We start from the raw sequence: 15,433 nt of genomic DNA, 5'->3' as shown, positions 1-15,433 counted from the left end.
AAAGCCCTGAAAAAGCAAATTTCCCCGGTCAGACTTGAACGACATCAACCCCCCTTTTGACAGGTTTCCCCCTGAAAAAAGAGGTTTTTCTTTTATTGAAATACAGGGTGGGGGTACCTTTTTAAAGTGCTTCTTTGGGAAAGATTCATTTTTAAAACCAGGGGTTTTTAAAAACGCAAAAACAAGAAAATTTTTTTTTTTGGGATTAAAACCTTTTTTAAAAATGTATTCCAGTTTTGTAAAGGTTTTGTCCCGTTAATTTTAAAGGGGGAAAGTTAGGCCAAAAGGGGTTCCTGGTTCTGTACCACAAAAGCCTTTTCCCTACAATAAAAAAACCCCCAAAAAAATTTAATCACATTTTTTTTAAAAGTTTTTAAAATTTAAAAAAAAGGGTAAAACAAAAACTTAAGGCCCATTGAGTGTAAAAAGAATACCAGGGTGAATTTTTTTATATTTGGGGAAATTTTACATAAAACTCGTGTCAAACACTCAAAAGAAACCAAAAAAGGGTTGGGAAACAATATCCGATGGTTTTTTAAACGCTAACTGATGCTTTATAAGCTAAAAGTTTTTTAAAAAAGCCAAATTTGGCTAAAAAAGAGACCCCCCGGCCCGACCGATTTTAAAAGTTTTTTGGGAAATTTTTTTTTTCCCAAAACCCAAAAAAAAAGGAAATCCCACCTTAAAATAAAACATATTCCTGTCGGAAGTACGAAAAACATCATTTCTTTTTTCCCCCCGACAAAACCAAAAGCCTCTAACCCGCTGCGCTTTTTTTGTTTGACATTAGACGGCGCCCCCAATAGTTTTCCCCAAAGGACGCCCATGTTTGTTTACAGTCGCAAAAAACCTGGGAACTTTTCCCATGACCTTCAAACCCTTTAAAATTTTCCCCCCAAAGGTTTTTTGGAACCCTAGAGGAAAAACCCGGCACCAGTCTACCCGTGGGAAATAAACCTTATTTTTTTAGCAAAAACTTTTATAACCCCCAAAAATTTCTTCTGCCCCAAATTTTCCCCGTTGCAAAAGGGTGGCCTATAATAAAAAAAACTGTAGAAAAAATTGGGCTAGACTTTGAATTTTTCCGTACTATTCTCGTTATTTGGGCATTCTTTTATTTATCGATATGGTAGCATGGATATATTTTCCTCGCCAGGTTTAGAAAATGCGGGGGGTGTGGGGGGCAGCAGCCCCCCAATTATGAAATATACAAACTAAAAAGCCTTACCTTTATTTAAACCATACAGGTACTGGATATTGCAAATTATGCAGATTTTACCTACGGACAGATTCTAAAAGTGCTCCAAAACTTGCAAGAAATAATTCAAGAGTTATAGCATTAGATGGCGATACCAATAATTCTACGTATTCTTACATTTTCAGGGTAAGTTTTCTAGGATTTTTATTAGATTTTTTTAATATTTTATTTGTGAGAGTGTACAAAAAGTATGTTATTATCTTTGAAGAGTGTTATTAAAGAACAGCATTCAAAAAAGCAGAGAAAACACTGTCAAGTGGCTATAGAAAAGAAATATTAGGCATTAAAAAGCAACAGTCAGCCATTTTGCTCCCTCCCTTTTGGTTTCTGAATGTTGAAATTTCAGGCATTTGTAAAACGTGTGAATTTTTTTAAAAGGATTGGGCCTGTTCTGATATCTTCAAATGGTTAATGTGGTTTCAAGGACGATCAATCATCTATTACTTGATAAAAAGACAAAATAGCAATATTGAGCAATGTTGAAATGAATACTATAGAATGATCGTTTCTCCATTCATATGCCTATCCTATCTGAAAAATATTATTTTTGAATAATTGCCCTAAACCTGTGTTAAATTCAACCAGTCTTTCTGACATAATTATCTTTATTTCAGATTTTCTCAAATGATGTAATATTGTATTTTGGATAGAAGATGTCATGGTGCATCATATGTACAAAGTTGTACTGATTGAAATACTAAAAATGTTAGTTTGGGGACATTTTTTTCTGCAGGATGCTTGCCCAGATCGTTACATAGAATGTTATATTGCCGAGCAGAACCTTGTTGGTGTAGGAATAGGGTGTGCTGCCAGGGACAGAAATGTTGTCTTCATTAATGGATTTGCCGCTTTCTTTACACGAGCATTTGATCAAATCAGGATGGGAGCCATTTCCCAAACCAATGTAAACTTTGCTGGTTCCCATGTTGGTGTATGTATAGGTAAGCAAACTTTGGAGTGAGCAAGTTTTGGAGAGCTTCTTTTCATTCTACAGTTGAAAACTTGAGACAAAAGATTTTGTACTGTGACTGTTAGTTCACACATTCATGTCTTAACAAGTATGTTTGCCATGCATGGATGGATCTTCAAATAAGTTCGCCCAAGCTTTCATCATTCAGGACCTTGTGACACCTACAATAGTAACACCCATTACCTAAATCATAAAGTGTCAACTCAGGGGTCATATTTAATTTTAAAAAAAGTTGTTCAGATCTGTCTTTTTTTTAGCTAACCTGTCACAAAGTGACAAGGTGAGCTTTTGTGATCATGTAGCGTCCGTCGTCCGTCCGTGCGTGCGTGCGTAAACTTTTGCTTGTGACCACTCTAGAGGTCACATTTTTTATGGGATCTTTATGAAAATTGGTCAGAATGTTCATCTTGATGATATCTAGATCAAGTTCGAAACTGAGTCACATGCGGTCAAAAACTAGGTCAGTAGGTCTAAAAATAGAAAAACCTTGTGACCTCTCTAGAGGCCATATATTTCACAAGATCTTCATGAAAATTGGTCAGAATGTTCACCTTGATGATATCTAGGTCAAGTTCGAAACTGGGTTACGTGCCTTCAAAAACTAGGTCAGTAGGTCATATAATAGAAAAACCTTGTGACCTCTCTAAAGGCCATATTTTTCTTGGGATCTGTATGAAAGTTGGTCTGAATGTTCATCTTGATGATATCTAGGTCAAGTTTGAAACTGGGTCATGTGCGGTCAAAACTAGGTCAGTAGGTCTAAAAATAGAAAAACCTTGTGACCTCTCTAGAGGCCATACTTGTGAATGGATCTTCATAAAAATTGGTCAGAATGTTCACTTTGATGATATCTAGGTCAAGTTTGAAAATGGGTCACGTGTCTTCAAAAAGTAGGTCAGTAGGTCAAATAATGAAAAAACCTTGTGACCTCTAGAGGCCATATTTTTCATGAGATCTGTATGAAAGTTGGTCTGAATATCCATCTTGATGATATCTAGGTCAAGTTCGAAACTGGGTCACGTGCAGTCCAAAACTAGGTCAGTAGGTCTAAAAATAGAAAAACCTTGTGACCTCTCTTAGAGGCCATACTTTTGAATGGATCTTCATGAAAATTAGTCAGAATGTTCAACTTGATGATATCTATGTCAAGTTCTAAACTGGGTCACGTGCCATCAAAAACTATGTCAGTAGGTCAAATAATAAATGAAACCTTGTGACCTCTCTAGAGGCCATATTTTTCATGATATCTGTATGAAAGTTGGTCTGATTGTTCATCTTGATGATATCTAGGTCAGATTCAAAACTGGGTCAACTGCGGTTAAAAACTAGGTCAGTAGATCTAAAAATAGAAAAACATTTTGACCTCTCTAGAGGCCACATTTTTTAATGGATCTTCATTAAAATTGGTCTGAATGTTCACCTTGATATCTAGGTCAAGTTCAAAATTGGGTCACGTTCTGTCAAAAACTAGGTCATTAGGTTAAATAATAGAAAAACCTTGTGACCTCTCTAGAGGTCATATTTTTCATTAGATCTTCATGAAAATTGGTGAGAATGTTCACCTTGATGATATCTAGGTCAAGTTCAAAACTGGGTCACGTGTGTTTAAAAACTAGGTCATTAGGTCAAATAATAGAAAAACCTTGCGACCTCTCTAGAGGCCATATTTTTCAATGGATTTTCATGAAAATTGGTCAGAATTTTTATCTTGATGATATCTAGGTCAAATTCAAAATTGGGTCACATGAGCTCAAAAACTAGGTCACTGTGTCAAATAATAGAAAAAAACGACGTCATACTCAGTTCAAATTTGGGTCAAGTGGGGACAGGTGAGCGATTCAGGACCATCATGGTCCTCTTGTTTTGTGAGGGCTGCAGTATGACAAGTACAAACAGGCAGAAATAATACACCATAATACAGCCTGTAATATTAGTTTATCATGTCTTGTTACATCAGCATTGCTTTCTTACAGGTAAGGATGGTTCCTCACAAATGGCACTGGAAGATATAGCCATGTTTAGATCAATACCAGGATCTACAGTGTTTAACCCCAGTGATGCTGTATCTACACAAAGAGCTGTTGAGTTAGCAGCCAACACAAAGGGGGTGTGTTACATTAGAACGAGTCGAACACCGGTTCCTGTCATGTACAGCAATGATGAGGTGTTTGAGCCTGGTAAAGCAAAGGTATGCTCTTAAGTCTATTTTTATCCCATATGACCAGTCTTCAGAGTAATGAAACTGAATTTGGAGACCAGTCTCATAACTCCTGTATCTGATTGGTTCATTCCAAGTATTATCTTGAAATTGTCCAATGAGAAGACTGCATTTGTGACTGGTTCCCAAACTCTACTAAATAGCCTTTCCATTAAACTAAGTTTTTAGACCAGTCTCAGAATGCAGTCTCATGATTGGTCCAGTCAATAATTGTGCTCTGGAACAACCTCAAATTTTGGAGAATCAAGATTTGCCAGAATTTCAACTTTGTATGCCCCTAACACTGATTTTATAAGAATTTCTGCTCCCATTACATTATGTTTTACAGGGCTGTAAATAGACTTACTTCGCTTGGATCAGTTGAACAGCTCCTGTTGCTCAAACTCAGTATCTGGTCATTGCAAAATCTCTGTGTATTTAAAAGATATTGTTCTAACAGTTATCATGTCAGATGGATGACAGCTGTTCAAAAGCCACTTGCCTTGTCCCAACAAATATATTGATATAATTGTAGATCACACTTTTCATATCAAATATAATTATGTCTTTATAACAGCTGGTCACTGTGAAGGTCTGACATGCTATGCACTGGTTCTATTTCTGTTTTACATGGTCTGAACCATGCAACAGACTGTGGTTCACACTATAGTCTGATCCAGCAGTGTTCATCAGAAGTTCAGTTACCATAGACTGTGTTATAGTGTGAATAGGCAGTGTACATGTTCATTAGAAGTTTAGTTGCCATAGACAGTATTATAGTCTGAATAGGCAGCGTTCATTAGAAGTTTAGTTGCCATCAACCGCATTGTAGTGTGAATAGGCAGTGTTCATTAGAAGTTTAGTTGCCATAGACCGCATTATAGTCTGAATAGGCATTCATAAGAAATTTAGTTGCCATAGACCGCATTATAGTCTGAATAGGCAGTGTTCATTAGAAGTTTAGTTGCCATAGACCGCATTGTAGTCTGAATAGGTAGTGTTTATTAGAAGTTTAGTTGCCATAGACCGCGTTATAGTCTGAATAGGCAGTGTTCATTAGAAGTTCAGTTGCCATAGACCGCATTGTAGTCTGAATAGGTAGTGTTCATTAGAAGTTTAGTTGCCATAGACCCTGTTAAAGTCTGAATAGGTAGTGTTCATTAGAAGTTTAGTTGCCATAGACCGCATTGTAGTCTGAATAGGTAGTGTTCATTAGAAGTTTAGTTGCCATAGACCGCATTGTAGTCTGAATAGGCAGTGTTTATTAGAAGTTTAGTTGCCATAGACCCTGTTAAAGTCTGAATAGGCAGTGTTCATTAAAAGTTTAATTGCTATAGACTGCATTATAGTCTGAATAGGTAGTGTTCATTAGAAGTTTAATTGCCATAGACTGCGTTATAGTCTGAATAAGCAGTGTTCGTTAGAGTGTGTGTGTGTGTGTGTTCAGGTTTAATGTCTTTTTCAATAATTTTTCAGTCATATAAACGATGGTGTCTACTTGTAGCAGTGAGCACAATGCCCAACTTTATAATGCTGCCTCACTGGAATATCAAGCCGTAGACACTTGGCATGATACCCCATCCAGTCACATTATACTGACACCGGGCTGACCAGTCCTAGCACTATCCTCTTAATGCTGAGTGCCAAGCCAGGAAGCTACTAGTACCATTTTCTACGTCTTTGGTATGACGCGACCGGGGATCGAACCCACGACCTCCCGCACTTGAAGCGGACGCTCTACCACTAGGTTACCGAGGCGGTTGTGTTCATTAGAAATTCAGTTTCCATAGACTGCAGTTTAGTCTGAATAAATGGTGTTGAATAGAAGTTTAGTTGCAACATTTGAATTTATTTGCCATAGTTTCCCTATGGCCCAACCAGTGATTTCATTTGAATTTAGTTGCAATAGACCATACTGTCTGACATCAGGGATGTTCATTTGTAAATTTAGTTGCCATTGATCTTCTATAGTCACAAGAGAAAGAACCAGATGGTAAAGAGAAAAATAATAGTAGATACTGTGTAATCATTAATATTTGTGGGGGACTAATTTTCGTGGATTTCGTTGCTGAGTCAATCCACGAAATTTAATCCCAACGAACAAATGAAATTCCCATTCATTTTATGTTCAAAAGTTGAAATCCACGAATTCACATCCCCACGAAATTGACGTTTTGACCAAAACCACGAAATTTCATGCCCACGAAATTAAATGATTTTACAGTATATGTCTTTATTTATTTGCATTTAAGGCCACCGGCCCATACACAATAGTATAATACAAGCATAAATAATAAAATATGTGTATGTTGTCATGACAAAATGTTCAGGTAAAGGTATATGGTAATACAAAACTAAATAATTAAACAAAACGTAAGTGATGACAAGATGTTACATCTAAACAAAATTACATGACATTATAAATATACACTGTGCTAGGTCACATTGCATACCTAATAATTTAAAGTTACGATATTATTTCAGAGCGTAATTTCATGGCATAATATATAAACTGTGAAAGGTTGCGCAGTAACAAGCAATTCTTACTAGACATTAAAACATTAAATTTGTGTATAGTTGGATGGCGCCAAAACTTATCAGGTATATATCTTATGCGAATTATCTCATAAAGTGGACATTCCAGCAGGAAATGAAACTCGTTCTCAATAACATGATCACAATGAATGCAAAAACGGGTTTCTTTTGATAAGCCCATATATCTACCTTTTTCAATCATTAATTGATGAGATGATGTTCTAAAAGACACAATACTACGTCGGAATTTAACAATATCTATGTGTTCAAGGTAATCTTCAAAAACAAATCTTTGCTTAAACCCTTTATATAATACCAGTTTCTTATTGTTAACCATTTCAACGTTCCAAATTTGTAAATATTGATCTTTTAATCTAGTTGTATATTGTTTTAAAAATACATTTGGATTATCTATTGCTTGTTTCTCCCATATATATCCAAAGCCATTACTATACAAATTATTTCTCAATGCAGTAACCCAGTTTTTATAACCAAGATGGTCCCAGTGTTTAAGCATATTGTAACATTTCTTAACATATCTATCTTCAGGCATATTAACAATACGAATCCAAAATTTTATACATCTCTTTGAAGCCCATATATACATAGGAAATCTGGCACAATCACCTAAAACAGCAGCATTGCAAGCATACAATGGTGCATTCATATACCTTTTACAAGCATATACATGAACACGTTCTATACAATCCCTGACTTCTAAGCCCCAAAGTTCTGAACCGTATAGTAAAACCGGAGATATCTTAGCATCAAAAATCTTAAAGAAAGTTTTATAAGACATTGGTAACAAATTATACATACTCTTTAAAAGGGATACGAGCACTTTTTTTGCTTTAAGTGCCATATGTTCAGACATTTTATACAATGACAATCTGCAGGTAAAATTTAAACCAACATAACTAAAAGCATTTACAGTTTCTATGGTCTGGCCATCATACATCCAGTTTTCATTTTTTGATAAAGTACCACCATTTTTGAATACAACAATTTTAGTTTTGTCAACATTAACCTTTAATTTCCACTCTAAACAGTACTGATGTAAGACATTAAGTTGCCTCTGTAATCCATTAACAGTATCAGATACTAGGGCCACATCATCAGCAAACAGCAACAAGAAAATTTCAACATCATTTGGTAAAAGTTGTATGCCATGAATTCCACTACTTCTGATTACATTATCTAACTCATTTATAAATAGACAAATAAAATTGGACTAAGTTTACAACCTTGTCTTAAACCAAGGGGGCAATCGAATGTTGCAGTTGATGATGCATTACTTCTTACACATGCTTTTACAGAATGATAAATACTTACAATTGATTTCAACAGATTACCCTTTATACCATTTTGAATCAATGCTGTATATAATTTTGATCTATGAACAGAGTCAAATGCCTTTTTAAAGTCAACAAAGGCCACATACAACTTTTTACGCCTCATACTTAGGTATTTACTAATTATAGAATATAAAACAAAACCATTATCAATAGTAGAGTATCCAGAGCGAAAACCAGCCTGTGCTTCGGTGATTATTTTAAATGCATTACAGTAAAAAGTTACTCGTGTAGTCAATATACTTATATACACTTTACTAAAAATATCAACAAGAGCAATTCCTCTGTAATTATCAGGATTATCAATGTTACCTTTTTTATGCAAAGGAATTATTATAGACTTAGTCCAAGTTGATGGGAAGTGACCAGATCTATATATTTTATTAAAAAGTTTCCTTATATATGGTAATAAGATTTCTATTCCATAAATAAAATGTTCTGCTATAAGATTGCCTGCCGAAGCTTTATTTGGATTAAGAGTTTAACTGCTTCAATAATTTCATCATCAGTTATATCGTTATTAAACAGTATATCTTCTACTTCATCCATAGTTATATTTTCAACAAATATCTCTGCATTTACATCATTTTCTTCTGGATCACAGCTAAACACTTGTTTGAAATGTTCAAACCACTGACTAGAAGTAATATTCGGAGTATGACTCCCACTGCCTACATTACTCCTGAGCTTATTCCAAAACAATTTAGAATTTTTGACAGAAGCTTCAAGTTCATATAGACACTGATTTTTATACATTTTTTTCTTTTCTTTACATAATGCTTTATATTGTTTTTTACAGCCCATGTATAAATTAAGGTCATTAATGCTTCTACTAGTGCGGAATTTTCTTAGAAGCTTATTCATTTTGAGTTTCAATTCACTGCAATCTTTGTCATACCAAGTATTTTTGAAAGACATTCTATTCGAAGATTTACCCTTTCTCCTTTTAAAAGGATCACTACAAGCTAGTATAGCTTTTTCAAAATTCAAAACAATGTCATCTATATCAGCATCTTCATCAATTTGCAAGTCTATTGCGTCAAACATACCGCTGATTGCATTTTCACGAAGAACATTTTAAAATGCTCACTATTTTCTGTGTTTATACTTATTCTTATATCTACATTTGAACTTTCATGGCTTGTATTCACATCTTGAAAATCTGGGTATACATATTCATTCACTCTTAAAAATAAACAAATAGGTAAATGATCACTTTCAGACCGAGATGCTATTGAAAAATTACAAACTTTGTCAAAAATATTCCTTGAACAAATATAATAATCTACTACACTGCATCCAAGATGACCAACATAGGTAAAATCGCCTCTTTTTGCATCCTCTCCTAATCTACCATTTATTATAAATAGTGCATAGGATTTACAAAACGAAATTAAATCTCGTCCAAACTTATTTACAACATTATCAGAATTTTTTCTTGGTATTTCTATATCATCGTCAAGAATTTCAAGATACTCCTGCATTTCTGGGATCTGTTTATCAATTGTCACATTATCTAAAAGACCCCCTGTTCGTGCATTAAAATCCCCACAAATTAACATTTCGCTATTTGCGAATAGGTACTCATTTTCAACAATTACACTTTCAAAAGATTGTATGCCATACTCAACAGTGTCATCAAAAAAAGACGAGTTTTCTGGTGGCACATACAGACATGCAAAAATAACATCAGTTTCTAGACCAAAATAGCTTTTATCAAAACGGAGAAAAATACCTAATTCGTAATAATCACAAATACGTTTAACCCCATAAGACAATGTATTACGAATATAAACAAGTACACCACCCATATTACGACCCCCTTTCTTGGATACTTTTGCATTACAAATAAAACATGTAAAGTCTTTCAAAAAGTGCTGTACGCAGTTATGCCCGTTCACCCAAGTTTCAATAAGACACACTACATCAAATGACTTTAAATACTCAGCAAACCCCTCATCTAATTGTTTCCCTAAAAATCCACATATATTCCATGACACAATTTTCAATGTATGGTGTACTTGTGCAGGACCTTGACCATCCCCCTAATCTACATTTGAAGATTCACCAGTTACTAAACGATCAACACCATTTGACATTTCCATTGATTCGCCCACTGGTGTACTTTCACCTGCCTTTCTAGACCCTTTCTTAAATACCCTTGTTTTAATCTCTGCATCATTCTTTTCTGGTAAAATATTCAGTACGCCATTTTTAAAGTATCCTCTTTTCCCACGTCTATTCAAATCTCTAAGTTGCTCTCTCTCCCAGCTGGTAAGATCATTTGCAATTTTAATTCCTCTCTCACGTAGCTTATCACGTACACTAAACAATTTAAGTTTGCTGTCAAAACTTTTCAATTTTAACAACACCATTCTAGGTTGACCCTCTTGTGATGTACCTACTCTTTTGGCACTAATAATAGAACTTTCACCATACTCATTATTCGGATAAGCAACTTTCAAGACCTCGTCACTCACTTTACTTGTTAACATATCTTCTGATTCCATTTCGATTTCAGACAAGCCAAATATTCTCAAATTGTTCTTCCGGTGTTCCTTTTCTATGTAATGCACCTGTTTATTTATTTTCTCAAGTTCGTCAGACCTTTGTTCAAAGCTAAATGCCAACTCCTGCATATCCATACTCGTAATATCATTCTTATATCTTAATTCGTCCATTCCCGATTCCATCTGTGATAGCCGCGAATCCATTTGTAACTGTTTCGATTCAATATCTTCAACTTTCAACTTAATGTTCATCATTTGCTGTTTTACTTCGACAATATCAGATCTAGCAGCCAATACTTCATTTCTGACTTGATCAATTCTACTTCTAGATTCATGAATAGCATCGAGTATTTCTTGTGTTTCTTCAGATGGACCCGGATTTAATTCAACATCCGCGGCCAACAATAACAGCCTTTGATGATACTGAACATAAAAGATTACTGATTGCGGACATGTATCTGTCGGTGTGAATAAGGGTTCATTAATGCTAAAATATCTGCTGGATTCACTTGATATCCCTGGACAAAATAGTACATTATCAATCATTGTAATGTTCCAGTTAGTAGTTACATAATTGTTCGTAGCCAGCAAAATATTACACCCAAATAATATCACAATGGTAACAAAGCAACAGGCAAATGCTCTGTAATGAATATCAGACCCGTTAGTGTATGGATTATATCTCACTTTTGAAGTACACCTTTTACATTTTCTCCCAAGTCCTCCACGGAAAAGACCAATCCGACATCTGTACGTACTTAAGTCAATGCCCATATTTGCAAGGATAGCCACAGATACACTCTACTATAAAACACTATATAAAGAATGTTATTTTCTAGCAGTGTTACTTTCACAGGTATTTCACAGGTGTGTTCATACCTACACATTGACTGTCAATAGAGCCCCCAATAACAAAAGACAACAAAAGACGGATTAGTAGTATTGGATGTCAATGAATGAATGTACACAACACTAATTCAGTAACTTTTCTATTGTTCTATCTTTTTTTCGATGTTTATCAAAAGTAAAGTAAAGAAAGTTTATGATATATCTACCAAATTATAGTCCGAAACACCACTTTTATGTCCATATAAATTTCAATATGTTTACTCCATTTTAAACACTTTAAATTTGTGAAAAAGTCTCAGCCCAGAAAAACACGTCTGTCTGACAACATACACTGTACAGATATTTGTACTGACACTGCAAGAAAAACTTTTAAGGTTTAAGAATATATCATCAAACACAGAAATAATTGATAAACAAACAACATCTTTACCAACAATCACCTGACCAATACATGTTCTGCCATAATGTCCAGTATGATTGATACTGAAGATATTAACAAAAAGTTGTCCCCCTTTAAAAATGAATGCCATTTGTAAACAAATAAATATAAACAATTGCTGAAAATTATGTTCCACATAGTTCTGTGAAATTTTGGCACTGGGACATTATTGCAAATGCATCAAAACGAAGATATGTTTTGAAAATGGTGTGTTTTTAAAGGTGTTGAATTGTCAGAAAGTGTGGCCCCTTTATGCATGCAGTCCTTTTCCGGAATTCAATGTATATATTAGTTAACTGACAGTTGTTTTGTAGAGTAATATACATGTTTTATATGTTGTTTAATTTTCATGAGAAACAACCTCTCTTTTCTTCGATTTGGTGTTGATTGAATTGTTTTTCTCCAAGTGTAAGGCTAAGCGTTAACAAAATTAATTTTTGTATCCTTATATAACAGGTAGTTAGAAAAAGTAACAGTGACCAAGTGACTGTGATTGGATGCTGTGTCACTCTGGTGGAGACGCTGAGAGCAGCAGATGAATTAGCAGCAGACGGCATCAATATCAGAGTCATAGACCCATTCACCATTAAACCACTTGATAAAGATACTATACTAACTAATGCTAGAGAAACTTGAGGCAGAATCATTACTGTAGAAGACCATTATAGATGGGGTTTGTGTTCTTTTACTCCTGTATTGGTAAACCAAAATATGCCTGCGGGTGCATTTTTTTCTGTCTTCAAAAACATTTCTTAAAATTGGTTGTACAATTTGTGATAGGGTTGTGGTGCAATCAGTGCAGAGTTCAACTTGATTCAAGGTGAGCTTACAGTACAGATAGATAGTCCAATGTGTACCTTTTAATGAACCACTTGATGGATCGTCATTATACTATACTTGTACAGTCTTTGCATGGAGCTCTCTTAGTTTTGTTTAAATAAGAAATCTTATCCAGCATATGATTATGGACCTCTACTATTCCTTAATGATCTTCATGAAACTTGCACAGAATGTATAAATCTACAAGATGTTGAACAAATTTGATAAGGATTATTATTATTTAATCTATATTTATAGTCCTTCCCATTGATCTAGATGTAGTCACATGATCAATGATAAAAAGTCGTATTGACTCAAAGGCAGAGCCAAAAACATATATTGACCTCCAGCTGTGACGTCATCACGGTTTGACATCAAAACAATACGACATCGTACACAATTTACTATGAAAAATGACCAAAGGCTGCAGATATTTGTATTTGATTTTTACACGTTTAGTCTTATAAGTAAGCTGGATTTAATAGTAAAACATTTGTTGCTTTTAGGTTCGGTCGTTGTGTAGATTTATCGACCTGATAAATCCACATATCGACTTCATCAAAAGGCAATAATTGTATAATACCGGTAATTATTGCATCAGTAAAACCTTTTGACCTGGAATTTGTAAAATGTTAGTACAGGTGGCCATATTGCAGTTGCAATCTTCATGAAACATAAGTTAATTTGTGAAAGTATCCAGGAGAGCGATATAGCTCTACTACTACCCTCTTGTTAAATTTATGATTTTGTATGATACAGGAGGCCTTGGTGACAGTGTTGCTGGTACCTTAAGTGAGGAGAGAGATCTGTGTATAAAGATGCTGGCAGTCAGAGAAGTACCTCGAAGCGGGAAACCGGAGGAACTTATGGAGATGTTTGGAATCAGTGCTAACTGTATTGTTAAAGCTGTGTACAGTATGCTCAGATAGACAAAGAGCATATATATTATAACAAAGAAATAAGTACAGTCTAACTTGTTTATAGCGGTGTTTGAAGGGACTAACTGACAGGTGACCTCTATGTATCCAGGAATTTTATATAGGACATCATTTTTTTTAAATTTCATTTTGTTTATTATGAACATATTATTAAGATGTATTGTTTTTTAAACTGCACAACATCTTGTATCATGTAACACATCAAAGTTTTGTTACAAAGCTGATAAATTGTTTTATTTTATGCTAGCTGGTGAAATATGGGAAAATATCAGTGAGATATTTTTCTATAAATCACCATCAGTGCCAGACTTGTTTTTCTTCAGGAAAAATTATCTCCCTTGAAATATGTTTTAATAACCTCCCTTTGTTGCCTTTAGAATTACTGGTACCCTATGGTTATCCTAATTTTCAAGCTATACACAAGTCATGTACAGGTAGACAATACTGTATAAAACAAACTATGGTATGTCCAAAATGAAAAGTCAAGTTTTTACGCGATCCTCGTGACAAAAACTTAACAAACATGTTCAATCACAGTGTCCTGGACACGCTAACAGTCCTGAATGGACACCATGATCATTTATTTAAGTCTGCGCTGCAATGCAGATGCAGATTTACAGTGTACATAATTACCTGCCGGTAATCTACAATAACAATGATATTGTAACATTAATTATAAACATCCTTATGTACTCTATAAAATGATTTTGTGTCATTACCTTTTCAATACCCCCAACTGTTACGTCTTGCAACTTACAATTTAGCTTATTTGTCTCTAAATTATGGCTACCTCATCAGTCAAAATTTCCATCCTCTACACGTATTTAGAATGATATATTTTTTTTCCCTCATCATGAAGTGACCCACAAAACACTAGCCATTTTGTGCCAAACTTGAGTGTTCCAGCATGTGTCAAGAGTTGCAGGTTCCGGCAAAATGTGTCTTTGAAATATACTCTAGTCCATTAGACAACGAATGTAATCATTCGTTAAATTTTACTTATAGTACAGAGTCAACACTTAACTTGTACATGTATTTTTTTTTTCAAATATATATATATATATATATATATATATATATATACACACACCAGTTTTGTGTGTTCCTACAAAGGCATGAAACAACCTTCTTATCATCATCTTACTTTGACTCTGTTGGTTTTCGTTTTTGAGGTTTGCTCTTCTGTTTTTGCCCTGGACATACAGGTCCTCATGTCCTCTGAACCGGATGCGATGATGACCGCAACATTGACTTGGCCTTTGTTCCCTCATCTGAACCTCATAATTATGTTTTGTCAATGGTGTCTTTACTAAAGTTTTCAAAAGAAATAATGGTAATTAATGGTCTAGAAATGTTATTGTGGTTGTTATTGTGGTTGTTTGAACAAAAGAGCTATAAAATGTATTTATACTTTTTTTGGCTTGCTCTATTTTTCATTGATTTACCATCGTTTGGTAGATTATATTGGTGACAAAACATTTAGTGGGTTGTTGTCTTAAGTTAATTATCACAAGACATCAACTCAACCTACATAAGGCCTAAAAAACAGATGGTTTTTGGTAAACT

The 15,433-nt window shown here is 34.6% G+C and overlaps 1 pseudogene; it reads left to right on the top strand.

Moving 5' to 3' along the window:
* Window positions 1-14,916, top strand: part of LOC123549206 (transketolase-like protein 2) — a 56,213-nt pseudogene extending 41,297 nt beyond the window's left edge.
* The last annotated feature ends 517 nt before the right edge of the window (window positions 14,917-15,433 follow it).

The sequence above is a fragment of the Mercenaria mercenaria genome, chromosome 6 (genome assembly GCF_021730395.1).
Source record: "Mercenaria mercenaria strain notata chromosome 6, MADL_Memer_1, whole genome shotgun sequence".
Lineage (NCBI taxonomy): Eukaryota > Metazoa > Mollusca > Bivalvia > Venerida > Veneridae > Mercenaria > Mercenaria mercenaria.
This window is presented reverse-complemented; position numbering and strand designations above follow the sequence as displayed.